General features: G+C 43.2%; 1 protein-coding gene across 1 annotated transcript in view; it reads left to right on the top strand.

Annotated features, from left to right (window-relative positions):
• The window catches only part of LOC117347397 (cytochrome b561 domain-containing protein 1), a 134,107-nt gene that overhangs the window by 66,001 nt on the left and 53,772 nt on the right, over positions 1-14,334 (top strand). The gene's annotated exons all lie outside the window — the stretch shown is intronic.

Genomic DNA, 14,334 nt, shown 5'->3' with positions numbered 1-14,334 from the left:
AAAGGGAAGGGACAAGAGTTACTGTTGGATAAGAGGAGGAGGAAAGGGAGAAGGGGTGCTCCTGGACAAGAGAGGGGAAGGGGCTACTGCTGACTGGGGAGAAGGAGAAGGGATGAAAATTACTGTTGGATAAGAGGAGGAGGAAGGGGAGAAGGGGTGCTCCTGGACAAGGGAGGGGAACGGGCTACTGCTGACAGGGGAGAAGGAAGGGGAAGGGATGAGAATTACTGTTGGATAAGGGGAGGAAGAAAGGGAGAAGGTACTGCTGGACAGGGGAGGAGGAACATTGGAAGGAAACAGCTGGCAGGGAGATTAGAGGAGGAGAAGGAGTCAGGATGGAATGGAGAGATCAGATGAGGGAAAGGGGAGATACAGAGGAATGACAAAGTAGAAAGAGATTGATGCTGGGAAGGGGGATCAGATGAAAAATAAGGAAAGAGGGACAAAGATGCTAGATGTGGTGTAGGAGAGAGGGGCATAGAAAGAACGCAGATACCATATGGAAGGGGGAGGGGTAGAGGGCAGACAGTGGATGGAAGAGGCAGATGCTGGATTGAAGAGACAGAGGGCAGACGCTGGATGGAAGAGACTGAAAAGACGATGAAAACAGAAACCAGAGACGACAAAAGGTAGAAAAAAATAATTTTATTTCTATCTTGTGATTAGAATATATCAGATTTAAAATATGTATCCTGCTAGAGCTGATGTTAGACATAACTGGGGAGTGCAAAGCCCAGGCAGTGCGTCTTTAGCTTCCAGCTGGCTTAGGGCTCTCTCTGACTAGGAGGCAGTTGCCCTAGTTCCACTCCCCTAACACCATTCCTGCCATGTGTGACTGTGGCATTCTGTTAGCATGATATTTGTGTAGCATTCTGTAATAATTTGGCTTATTCAGCTTTCTTGATAGTAGAGGGGATATATGTGAAGGGGAGGGGAGACGGGGGTTTTGTTGATCTTTGCCCTGTATTATTTATATTTATAAAATGACAATTGTATAGAATATTGTTTCTTTTTATACTTTAATAAAATATGTTCAATATAAAATCATAACTATTTGAGGCTTGTGCGGATGGGATCAGATGGTTAATGGGACCGAGCTCGCGGGGATGGGGCGGCAATGGGGTTTTTAAAAATTTCAGTCTTATTAGTTTGCCGGTCCACGAAATAATTATTTTATTTCCGCCGGTCCATAGGTGTAAAAAGGTTGAAGAACACTGATCTACACCCCTCCCCCGTTCCAGCAGGGGAGAGCCGACAGAGGAGAGCTGCAGTCCGACGCTCAGACCAACGGTCGGTTCAGGAGCCCGTTCCAGTAGGGTACCCGACACCATCTTCACTCCTCCCCCCCTCTGAGGATCTCGCATCATGTGCGGCAGTGGTGGAGATTACCTTGCCAGAGATGTCGCCTGTTCTTGGAGGAAACTCGGGACCCAGATGATAGCCATCGGAACTGGGGTTGACAGCAGTTAAAGAATAGAATGGGAATGGTGGTTGAAGTGAATTGGGGTGGAGATGGGTATGGAGAGGGAGAGGGATATGATGTATTCAGGAAAGGCATTTAAGATCTGGTGTTAAATGATCCTAATAATTACAAGTCAAAGATCTTGATGCTTTTTTGGAGTGTGTTTCTCTTTCTCTCTATGCTTATTTTTATCTCTGTTTTGTTTACTTTAATTATTATTTTAATTCTATCTTTAAATTATTTATTCATTACTTGTCGTAATATTTCATTTCTATCTCTATCTCTACCTCTGTCTTTTTATTTTATTTTTCATACTGTTTCTTCAGGTACTTTAGTTAGATTGTGAGCCTTTGGGACAGTTAGGGAATTTCCAAGTACCTATCTTACTTATTTAGTTTTTATTTATTGTATCTTTAATGCATCATTTTTGTAAACCGCTTAGAAACCTCACGGTTATTAGCGGTATATAAGAATTAAATTAAAGAATTAAATTAAATTAAAATTCATATATATTCTTAATGGAAAACCAAGGAACCCCCCATCCCCACCCCAAATCCACATGTGTATTCAAATTGGGAAAAGTATAACTTATTCATTACTATAATTTAATAATTTTCCCCACATATCCTTAAATTTATTATAATAACCTTTTTGAACTGCCAACACTCTTTCCATTTTATACACATGACAAACAACCAAAAACAATAATTCAGTCTTCTACAGTCCTTCCAATTATATGTTATTTGTTGGATGGCAACTCCTGTTAATATCATCAAAAGCTTGTTATTATTAGTAGATATTTGACACTTAGCTCTCATAGACATGCCAAATAAAATTGTGTCATATGACAATGCTACATGATTCTCTAACAGGCAATGTATTTGATCCCAAATAGACTCCCAAAAAGCCTTAATGAATGAACAGTAAAACAATAAATGATCTAAAGTTCCAGCTTCGAGATGACAATGCCAACATCTATTAGACTTAGAGCAATCAAATGAACCCCATAGTATATAATAGATGAAAGACCCGCAAAGTCCAATAAAGTGTCCAGAATTGCACCTGGCACTCTGTCCTGACCACACAATCAGGGAAGAGTGGTTTTATAATTTTGGTTGCAGGAGAGTCACATTCATTGTCAATCCAACTTTAAAGGTGAATCCCCTCTTTTCAAGCCTGTTTTTAAAAATTGACCTTATATTGGTCACCCTCTGATCTTCAGGAACCACACTGGATTTTAAAGATAAGTTATACCATAGCATGACAAAGTTTCTTAGGATTTAGCAGCCAGCACAAAAATCTAGGCACAAGACTTGTATTCCGCCTTTACCTATTCAGTTCAAGGTCAGATTACATTACAAGAGGTTGGGTCAGTTATCCAGGAAATTACAATGGACAGATTGACCTGGACAGGTAGATCAGCACAGCATAGTTACAAGTTGAAGAAGGACATCGTTGGTGCATCATGATGTCTCAGGAGTTGCATTAGACAGTTTAGTAAAGGGCTTTGACAATTTCCATTTCAGTTACTTCAGGGTTGGCTCCTGTTTTTGGACTAGAAATGCTTTGAAAAGTTTTCTGAAACTGAGATAGTGGAAGTGGTAGTTGATACCAGCATTTTGCTAATTGGTATTGGATGGAGAGCTAGGGTTACCAGACGTCCAGGGGTCCAGACAGTTTTCAAAACCTGGCACTTTGTCTGGGTTTTGAAAAGCTTTCCTTTGTGCAGAAGGGCATCCGCACATACGACGCAATGACATCACGCGTTTGCGTGATATCATTGTGTCTCATCCGCTTATGCGTGGATGTGCTGCCGATGAGAACAGGCAGCATGTTTGGAGGTGGGCCTGGGGGGCGGGTCTAGGGGGTCGGAAAATCTGGTCATTTGCCTGGTAGACTTTATATTGTTGCATGCTGGGAATTTTAAGTGGCAAAGACTTCTGGTGCAACATCTGTTGGAGGCTCCCTGGAGTAGGTAGTTGGGGGCAATCCCTCTCGAGATTTTAAAGGCAGTGATGCCTAATTTAAACTTGATCCTTGCGCTTACGGGCAGCCAAAGTAGTTTCATATAGTAGGGCTCTAGATGTTCTGATTTCCACGGTCTGTATATATGAGTCTTCCTGCTGCATTTTGAACTAGTTGTAGATGTGAAAGAACTAGTGTTACATAACAGTAACTTTGTAATTAGCTTTGCATTTCCTTCTGTCTCCGCCCTCTCACACCTTGCATATTTTTTTTATCTTTTCAGACTCTCTTTCCTCTTTAGGAAAGAAACAGCCTAAAGCTTGTTAACCCAAACCCATTCTACAACTTTCCTGCTCTCATATAAACCCAGCTTTTTCCACCTCATTTCGTGCTGCTTCTGACTATCTACCAGGGATACTTATTTTGAAAAATGCCCCTTGTTAAAATATAGGCTACTTCCTAGGAGATCTCTCAAGATGGTCTACAGCAGGGATCTCAAAGTCCCTCCTTGAGGGCCGCAATCCAGTCGGGTTTTCAGGATTTCCCCAATGAATATGCATTGAAAGCAGTGCATGCACATAGAAACATAGAAAAGTGACGGCAGAAAAGGGCCAAAGCCCATCAAGTCTGCCAACTCTATTGACCCTCCCCCCCTAGTTACCCTTTGAGAGATCACACTCTGATGACCCATCCCCTTAACTCTACCCTCTTAGAGATCCGACATAAGCATCCCATCTATGCTTAAAATCTGGCACACTGCTGGCCTCAATCACCTCCACTGGAAGCCCATTCCAATTGTCAACCACTCTTTCGGTGAAGAAGTAATTCCTGGTGTCGTCATGAAACTTCCCGCCCTTGATTTTTAGTGGCCGAGGGTCCTCTAAGAAAGAAAATATCATCTTCTACCTTGATATGACCAGTGATATATTTAAACATATCAATCATGTCTCCCCTCTCCCTACGTTCTTCGAGAGAGTATAGCCGCAATTTATTCAGCCTTTCTTCGTACGAGAGATCCTTGAGCCCCGAGACAATCCTGGTGGCCATTCGCTGAACCGACTCAACTCTCATCACATCCTTACGGCAATGTGGCCTCCAGAATTGTACACAGTACTCCAGATGAGGCCTCACCATGGTTCTGTACAATGCCATTATGACTTCGGGTTTCCGACTGACAAAGCTTCTCCGGATACAACCCAGCATTTGCCTAGCCTTGGATGAAGCCTTCTCCACTTGATTGGTAGTTTTCATGTCTTCACTAATGATCACCCCCAAATCTCGTTCTGCTGTAGTCCTAGCCAAGGTTTCTCCATTCAATGTGTACGTTCTGCACGGATTGTTGTAGCCAAGGTGCATGACCTTGCATTTTTTAGAGTTGAAGTTAAGCTGCCAGGTCGAGGACCAATCTTCCAATGAAAGTAGGTCCTGCATCATACTGTCTGACAATTTGTTGTTACTTACAATGTTACATAGTTTGGCATCATCGGCGAATAATGTTATTTTACCTTGAAGCCCCTGAGTCATGTCTCCTATGAATATGTTGAAAAGGATCGGGCCCAAGACTGAGCCCTGCGGCACACCACTGATCACCTCCGAAGTTTTGGAGGGGGTACCATTAACCACCACCATCTGAAGTCTACCACTCAGCCAATCATTGACCCTTGCAGTTAGTGTTTCACCTAATTCCATCGATTTCATCTTGCTCAATAACCTGCGGTGGGGGACACTATCAAAAGCTTTACTGAAGTCCAAGTATACGACGTCCAGGGACTCTCCCAAATCTAGTTTTCTTGTTACCCAGTCAAAGAAGCTGATGAGATTGGATTGGTAGGGCCTACCTTTGGTGAATCCATGTTGGTGGGGATCGCGTAGATTCTCCTCTTCTAGGATCGTGTCCAATTTTCGTTTGATTAGAGTTTCCATGAGTTTACTCACTATCGATGTGAGACCCACCGGCCTGTAATTCGCAGCCTCTGCTCTGCAACTCTTTTTGTGCAGAGAAATGACATTGGCTGTTTTCCAGTCCAAGGGGACTCTTCCCGTACTCAGGGAGAGATTGAAGAGTACGGATAATGGTTCCGCTAGGACGTCACTGAGCTCACTGAGCACTCTGGGATGTAGATTGTCCAGTCCCATGGCTTTGTTCACCTGGAGTCTTGATAGTTCTTCGTAGATGTCACCGGGTGTGAATTCAAAATTCCGAAATGGGTCATCTGAACTCCGCTTTGCCTGCAACTGTGGACCGGACCCCAGTGCCTCGGAGGTGAAGACCGAGCAGAAGTATTAATTTAGGAGTTCGGCTTTATCTGAGTCTGATTCTACATAATTCCCGTCTGGTTTCCTAAGGCACACTATCCCTTCAGTGTTTCTTTTTCTGTCACTAATATACCTGAAGAAGGATTTGTCCCCCTTCTTAATGTTCTTTGCTAGGTTTACTTCAACCCGATGCTTGGCCTCTCTGACTGCCGCTTTGACTGCTGTAGACTTGGCCATGTATTCTAATTTAGCCTCCCTTGTTTCCAAATGTTTGTAGGAAATGAATGCTCGTTTATTTTCTTTAACGAGGTCTGAGATCTCTGTGGTGAACCATTGCGGTCTATTGTTCCTTCGCCGTTTGCTTACTGATTTTATGTAGCAGTTCATTGCTACATGTAGGGTAGATTTCAAGGTTGACCACATAGCCTCCACATCATCAGTCCCAGCTTGGTTTTCTAGTGCCTGATGGACGAAATCTCCCATGCGTTTGAAGTCAGTGCCTTGAAAGTTGAGTACTTTTGTTGTCGTGTTTGATCTAGTGGAACCTTTCCTGAGGGTGAACCATACCATGTTGTGGTCACTGGAGGCTAGTTTATCACTTACCGCGACCTCCAAGACGCTTTCTCTGTTGGCGAGTACCAGGTCTAGTATCGCCTGGGCCTTAGTGGGCACCAAAACCAGTTGTTTGAGTTGTGCATATTCATTGGGAAAATCCTGAAAACCCGACAGGATTGTGGCCCTCAAGGAGGGTCTTTGAGACCCCTGGTCTACAGCCACACTGTGAATTCATCCTAGGCCCTCCCACCGTCCCCTCATCCCACCCATCCCTAGGCTCACATTACATAGATCCACCCACCAATCATCCTCAACACCAGTTACACAGCCAATTCTAACCTACACAGAATAAAGTTACCAAAATTTAAAATATAATTCAACAACCCAAATGCTAGTAGCATACTAGAAAAAATTGTAGTAGTAGTAGCAGCAGCAGTTAATGTAGTTGGTTTTAAGAAAGGTTTGGACAAGCTAAGTAATGAATAGAAGATCTGGACTCCCAGAAGAGGGAATGGATACAAACTGTTATCTTTGCAGTGTTTCAAATGAATCAATTGTTTATGGTAAGTGATTCTGTATTTGGTGAGGGTCTATGGACTCTATATTCTGAGACCAGGTGTTCTGTTAGCATGAGAGTCAAAGAAATTAACTGGATGGATGGATGAGTAATATTCGAAGCTTTCTTTTTAAAAAGTACTTTTTAATGTCCTTCCCCCACTTACTGTTCATTTATCTCTGTGACTGGATATCAAAATGAGTTTTGACACCTTTGGTGGAAGTGATGAGGCTGCTTTCCTCAGAAATTATTCCACTAGGATGATCCATTGTGTCCCTTGTCTTCAGCCCAGACAATGCTTTCTGTTGTAAGGGTAGATTTTCCTGCTGCTGCTTTTCACTTGTCACATTCAGCGGTTCAAAGTAATTAGCCTCCTTTGGGATTGTGGCTCTAGCTCTTGTTTACTTTTTATTGTCATTGTGAAACTGATTAGTGCAGGGAATAAATAACAGCCGGATAATTATATCTGTGACTTCAGTAGCAAAGACTATAATTCAAAAACCGAAACAAAGCCATTTTCAACCCTTTTTATTCTGCAATGGGGGGGGGGGGGGAGATGCAAAGATGATAGATTCAGGAGCTAGCTTTCGCCTTTAGCTCTATTCGGTCAGAACAAGGACAACACTGCCTGAATGTAAAACCATAAAGCAAAGTGGTCTCTCTGGCTCAGCTGCAAGTCTGTAGGGAATCTTTTCCCCAGGGCACGGATTCCTCATAAGCACAAAATAGCAATCCCAAAATGTGTGCAGACACAACACACAACATATCAGTCATTAGTATAGCACAACAGAGATGGTAAAAAAAAGTGCATGTTATCAGAACCTCACCAGAGATATAGTCATGATTTTGTTCATTGGAGGAGGACATCATGTTTGGAAGATTGAAGGTGAAGAGGGGGATGACGCTGTAGGAACCTTTCTTTTTAGATCTGTAATTCATCAAGTCACTAGGACTCAAGCACGAGTTGATGGCACCGAACTAACTAACTAACTTTGCTGATTGTCAGCCTGCAACTCTAACCTCTAACTGCACTTGGTGCTTTTCTATAAGGCCTGAACAGATTTATATTCACAGATCTAGAAGCCAGTTCCTACGGCCAGCACCTTAATAGCGCACTCTTCATCCTATCCAAGTTTTAGAAGACTAGTAGAAACAAACTTGTTCAACCGATTTGTAACCTAAACGCTCCCATTGCCCTATCGCTTTACTCCATCTGATTTTTACCACGATCTCTCATTCCCGCTCTGTTCTCGGCCTAAATGTATTGATGACTGTCCAGTGCGCCTATTCTCGCTGATTGTTTGCAGCCTGTTCCAGCCCTCTTATCCCTCTATCCGCTTCATGTACTTTAAAACCTTACTTTGTACCTATCTTCGCTGATTGTCCAGCTCCTCTTATTGTAAACCGCCTCGAACTACTATGGCTTTGGTGATATATAAGAATAAAATTATTATTATTATTACTGCACCATGTAGGAAGTTTGGACTGGTCTGTGGATTCAGGGATTAAGTATACCAGCTGACATCAGCCATTGATATGGCGTATGCAGTTGTGTCTATAGTTTGGCACCACAGAGGCTTTGTGCTAGTATTCTATAATGGTTTATATAGCACTCAGCATATGAGATGGGGCCACCTAAATTGAGGCAGCATTTTGGTGGACTAGCTTAGTGGTTAAAGTACCAGGCTGACAGCCAGCTAAGCCATAGACTACACAAATGAATGAATTATCCATTAAACAAGTTATTTAGATAAAGCAGTTGATTTGACGCTATCAGGGAGCAGAGATGGCCTATGTTTGTCAATAATAAATCCTGCTTTTAAGAATAAACGTTCATATGGAACTGTGGTTGCCAGTTTTGAGGGAGTTGGGTACTCAATGTAGCCTCTTCTTCACCAATCTAAAAAGTGACCTTCTCCACTTGAAATTTCCAATTTGGCTACAGGCTCTTCCTCGTCTTCATCATTGGAGCTAGATGGCAGATTGAATTTCATTTACTTCTGTGTTTGTTTCTTGGGAGATAGAAGTGGAGGTTTTGGGCATGAAGTTTCTACAGCAAGCAATTTTTTTATGGCAAACCAAGTATCTTCACATTCTGTATGAGTAAGAGATGTCAACTTCTTGAACTGCACATGCTATGGACAAAATCTTAATGTTGAAACTGCTTGCAGCTGCTAAGTTCTACACACAATTTCTCCTTAAAGCAAATTATGTATTCAGGATTATCATGAGACATTGCAAACTGTAGGCAGAACAACTGAAGAGGACACGTATTTGTCTCCACCAGGTGTTCGGTGTCAAATCTGCATGGTTCAAGCATTTTATAAAGTTTTTCAATCTTCTCACATTCTGCCTTTGTTAAGAGTACAGGTGAGATTTTCGGCTTTGCCGAAGCTGACGTTATTGGCTCCTTGTATTTCAGCAGCTGTTCTAGCATGTCATACATACTGTTCCATCTTGTTGGCACATCTTGGATCAGCTGCTCTTCAGGCAACTCTTTTAATTGCTGCTGTTTATGAAGCTCAGAAGTATTGGCAAAACAGTGTTTGACGTGCCATGCTATCAAGCCACATTTGTTCCAGCTTCTTGTACAGCAGCATTTACACATAACTACAGTACATACACCATACAAGGAATGTGCTCATATGACAGAAGAGAAGCTGCTTTAACCATATTTCTATCACTGTTGGTCCCAAAAGTAGAAATTGTATCTTGAAGATGCCATTCATCAAGTACGTATTTGACATGCTCAGACACATGTTCAGCTGTGTGTCTTTCATTAAAATTAAAAATTTCAAGAGCTACTGATAAAAGGAAAAGCCCACAGACATGGGGGAAACCACTGCTTGCCCTGGTCGGTAAGAAGATAAGCACATAAGTGCCTCCGCTGGGTCAGACCTTAGGTCCATCTTGCCCAGCAGTCAGCTCATGCGGCGGCCCAACAGGTCCAAGACCTGTGCAGTAATCCTCTATCTATTCCCCCTCTATCCCTTTTTCCAACAGAAACTTGTCCAATCTCTTCTTGAACCCCATGGAATGTTGATACCATTTGGGTTTTTTGCCACATACTTGTGACCTGGATTGGCTACTGTGAAGATGGGCTACTAGGCTAGATGGTCTGACCCAGTAAGTCTGTTTTTATGACACCAGTTTTCATCAATGAAATTCAGTTATTCTAAGATAGCTTTCATTCCCAACAGAAGTCCAATCCAGTTATGGATACACATGTAGTTTTTGATAACTGCATCGTTTTCTCCTCCTTTTTACTGTGATAGCCACTTCTGACTCTACATATGTGTTGCTATCTGGAGAACTCTCTGCAGCCAGGAGTCTGTTGCCACATTAACTCGTCAGTAATTGCATTGGCTTTCGCCTTACTAACAGTTGATTTTCGGAAGAAATTCAAACTTTCAGTTTTCCATTTACCAGATGAATCTGAAACTCCAGGAACCAAAGCTTTTGATGGGTGAACAGCAGGATATTTGCTTTTAAGGTGATAGGTTCGATGGTACCTATTTAAAATCCTTATCACAGTATTTGCAGAGAACAGTTGTCTTGTCCATGAAACAAAAGTCACTGTTCAGCAAACCTTTATTATCGTCCATTACCATTTTCTGTCTTCAGAGTTGTGAATGAATGAAGTAATGATCTAAGCTTCTTAGTATAGTAATTGGAAACTGAAAAGGAGCAGGACAGATTGCCAGTACAGAACTGAAGCAAAGCTAAACAAACTGAAGTGACAAGGCCGAGGTACTGTCATCAGTCTAACAAAAAGTCTACAGCTATATTGTTAGGGAGAGAAGGAGAGAGAGAGAAGCTTTTGCCACAGGCAGCAGCTATGCTGTTCACACTCTCTTCCTTTCCCCAGCTGAAATCGTACTGCAAGAGAACATGAGTGAATAGCCACATATCTGGCTGCTTCCTTCTCTTGTGCCTGCCTAGAGCCAACGGTAGCAGCTCTCGAGGGGGAGGGAGCCCAGCAGCAGATCTAAGGCCTTCCAGGGGAGGAGAGGGACCCGGCAGCAGTAATACTGAGGCTCTCTGAGGGGGGAGAGGGGAGGCCGGCAGCAACTCAGGGGAAGAGGGGGCCAGGCAGCGGCTCGGGGAGTGGGGGGTGATGGAACTCAGCAGCAGCTCGGGGAGGGGGGAAGACCTGGCAGCAAAAGTACTGGGGCTTCTTGGGGGGAGGGGTCTTAGCAGCAGCACCACTGGGGCTCTCTGATGGGGAGAGGGGGGCCGGCAGCATCTCAGGTGGGGTGGAGTGGGTGGAGACCCAGCAGCAGGTCTAGAGCTCTATAGGAGGGGGGCCCAGTGGCAGCAACACTGGGACTCTTGGAGGGGGATGGGGGCCTGGCAGCAGTTTTGGGGGCTTTCTAGGAAGACTGGCCAGCAGCAGTTCTAGGGGAAGGGGGACCCGGCAGCAGCAGCATTTAAAAAGCTTTTATTAACACCGGTGTTAGGGGGTTCAGGCAGGACAGCTCCAGGTGGCCCTCACCGGCGTGATGTTTGAAGCCCTCTCCACTCACCTTTTCAAATCCAACTGGTTTGCTGGCATGGCAGCAATTCTCAAGCTGCCCATGGCCGCCTCTGTGCTCTTCCCCTGCCGCAGCCCTCTGAACTGGAAATAAGTTGCTGGGACAAGGGAAAATCATCAGTTCAAGCTGATTGATGCAACGAAAATGTGTATTAGCAATGAATAAGGTGTCATCATATGAAATTATGCAAGTGTTCTACATGACTATTTTCTTGCCCTTCAAGTATCCCGCCTCCAACTTGGTCAGAATTTAGCTTGCATCTGTGACAATTCTTAGTGAGATCTCAATTGAGGAATGTGATGCTTTGGTCAACCTTTTGCGTCCCCAAGGTCCTACAAGATCATTTTATTGGCCACCACAACAACTTCATCAGGCAGGCAATATATTTATTCACAAGCCACTTTGTCAACCATTTATGGGATGTTCAAAAGGATTTGCAAGTTAGAAAAAATATTAAATGAATTTTTGTAAAATCTGCAGGTTAAGCAATTCTGTTATGCTGTGCCTTTTCTTGTATGGAAATAAAGCTTGCCAACCTGTGGCTGATACCTTGCTTGGCTATCTGTAGTGGTCACTAGGCGATGGGGTTGCTAATTTTGCTGAATTGGCAGTGGCTCAGCCACCACTGACCAACTCAAGGTAATTAATGTACCACAGTGTTGCAACAACTTTGGTGACTAATTTAGGAAAATACGTCCTAAGCTTAAAGCATGGTAAGCACAAGAAACTTAGCTGCATTGTAAAATGTCACATTTGTAGCTCATTTGCATGTTACACAATAGGACACCAAAGATGACTCTGTTTAACAGTGTATCCACGTGTGCAAATGATGCATGTCTTTGGGATCTTAATTCTGACCAAAGCAAGGACAGCATTGGCTTCCAAGACAAGGTCTACTCATGGTTCAAAGGATTTTTAGAATCTTGTACTTATCAAGTTCAGATTAATAATATCAACTCAGTTTCCTGGAATAATCCTTGTGTGGTCCCTCAAGGATCACCACTATCACCGACCCTCTTCAATATTTATCTTTCTTCTCTTGGGCCAACACTGTCAAATTTAAGAGTTAGATTGTTTAGCTACGCCGATGATATTACAATCATAAAACGTCGCTGAGCAGCATAGCCCATATCATTTAGGATATTTTTGACACCATCGAAACTTGGATGTCAGAGTTGAAACTAAAGTTGAACTCTAACAAGACAAAAAAAATGTTTTGCCTCCTCTCGACAGTTACCCAACGATACTTCAATAATTGTTAATTCTATGCAATATACAATCTATTCCACAATTAAAATACTGGGTGTTACCTTTGATTCCAATTTAACCATGAAACATCACGTTGACACCGTAATTTGGAAAGGTTTCTCCACCTAAGGTGCCTCCCATAGGAGGGGCTTTAGACACCTGGGCCAATCAGGGCCTTAAGCCCCCTTCCCAGTGCATCCTAGGAGGAACTGAGAGAGGCCTTAGACTCTGATTGATCCTCCTGAGGATTGTGTCGTTGAGAGCATTTCAGCTTCCTGTTTCAAGGGCTGCTGAGCAGGGATGATGTGCATTTATCAAAGAAGAGAAGAGAAGAAGCAGCAGACTGGCTAACCTACTGAAAAGGGCTTTAAACTAGAATTGTTGGGGCAGGTTGATCAAAGCCCTCAGGTAAATGAATCACTAAATACCTCTACACAAATGGGAAAAGGAGCAATGTCTGGAAAGCAGTTCAGTTTAAGTTTTGTCTACGTATTCCTTAATTTTAATTTGTGATTACTTATTCCATACTGTATCTGTGTGTATGAAAGACATGATTTCTTGTTAGCACTGACTGTACTAATTTGGCTTGTTTAGTTTGACAATGGATGTATTGATGTTCTAGTGCTCGCTGCAGTGTTTACGATGCTGCCTTTTCCTATGTACACCCTTGTTGTGTGACTTGTGGATTATTACTAAAAACAAGTTTTTCATCTAGAGGAGGGGGTGTCAAATATACTAGGTGCACCACTGAGTCAGTTTCTGTGAGAGCAGGAAGGGGTGGGTCCATGTGTCCTCTTTTTTTCTTCACAAATATGGGAACCCTATACTTGTGTTATCAGAGTGTGTGAAATAATGATGGATTTTGCTGCATAATCAAAGTACAGTGCAGTAGATGCATTCAAGTAATTATGGAATGTAAGAGCTTTAGGTTTATAGTTTCTTGCTTTGAATCTCCACTTCATGTGTTCTGGAGCCCTCTAGGGGTAAAAGAGTGAAGGAGAATGAGTCAGAAAACAGATTCAGATTGAAGGAGACCTTGGAAATGACCTTTCTAAGTATAACACAAAGTACTAGGTGAAGACGTTGGTGGGAGGTAGGACAGGGTGCAAGGGTCATGAGAGAAGGACTGGTGGGAGTTATGAAGGAGAGAAACTGGGTGAAGGCTGGGGGCAGGGGTTATGAGGAAGAGAGATACTGGGTGGAGTCTGGGTACAAGGTATGAGAGAGAGACTGCTGGGTGAAGGCCTAGGAAGGTGGTATGAGAGAGCGGCTGGCAGAGACCTAGGCCATATGGTTGACAGCCTGTGTTGGAAAGGGAGGCTGCTGGCTTGTGCCAGTGATTTGTAGAGGCATCGTTGTTTGTTTGTTTTTCCCACAGACAGAATAGGGAAAGAGCTGTATTAAATCTTCCCCAAATTCACTGGGAATAATGTTGGTAGGATGGGGAAGGAGAATTGAGAGAGGTCTTAGCTGCTCACTCTTCTAACTTTTTGGGCTGGCTCCTAGATTTAAAGAAAATTTGTCAAGGCTTGTCCACTCCCATCACATCCATCCCTTCCCCAAATAAACTTTCCTCCCAAAGACCCCCAACTTCCCTCTTGGAGGGTGGTGGTTTAGGAGCAACACAGTTGGTGAGCCATATAGGACAGAATCATAGTTTGCTATGGCCCCTAAATTGTGCACCTTCCATGGCACAGATGGGCAGACTCGAAAGACCATAAGTGACCATCTCTGAGGAAAGGTGACTAAAGTAATGG

Source organism: Geotrypetes seraphini, chromosome 13 (genome assembly GCF_902459505.1).
Source record: "Geotrypetes seraphini chromosome 13, aGeoSer1.1, whole genome shotgun sequence".
Taxonomy (NCBI): Eukaryota; Metazoa; Chordata; class Amphibia; order Gymnophiona; family Dermophiidae; genus Geotrypetes; species Geotrypetes seraphini.
The sequence above is the reverse complement of the archived record's forward strand: the minus strand, read 5'-3'. Positions and strand labels throughout refer to the sequence as shown.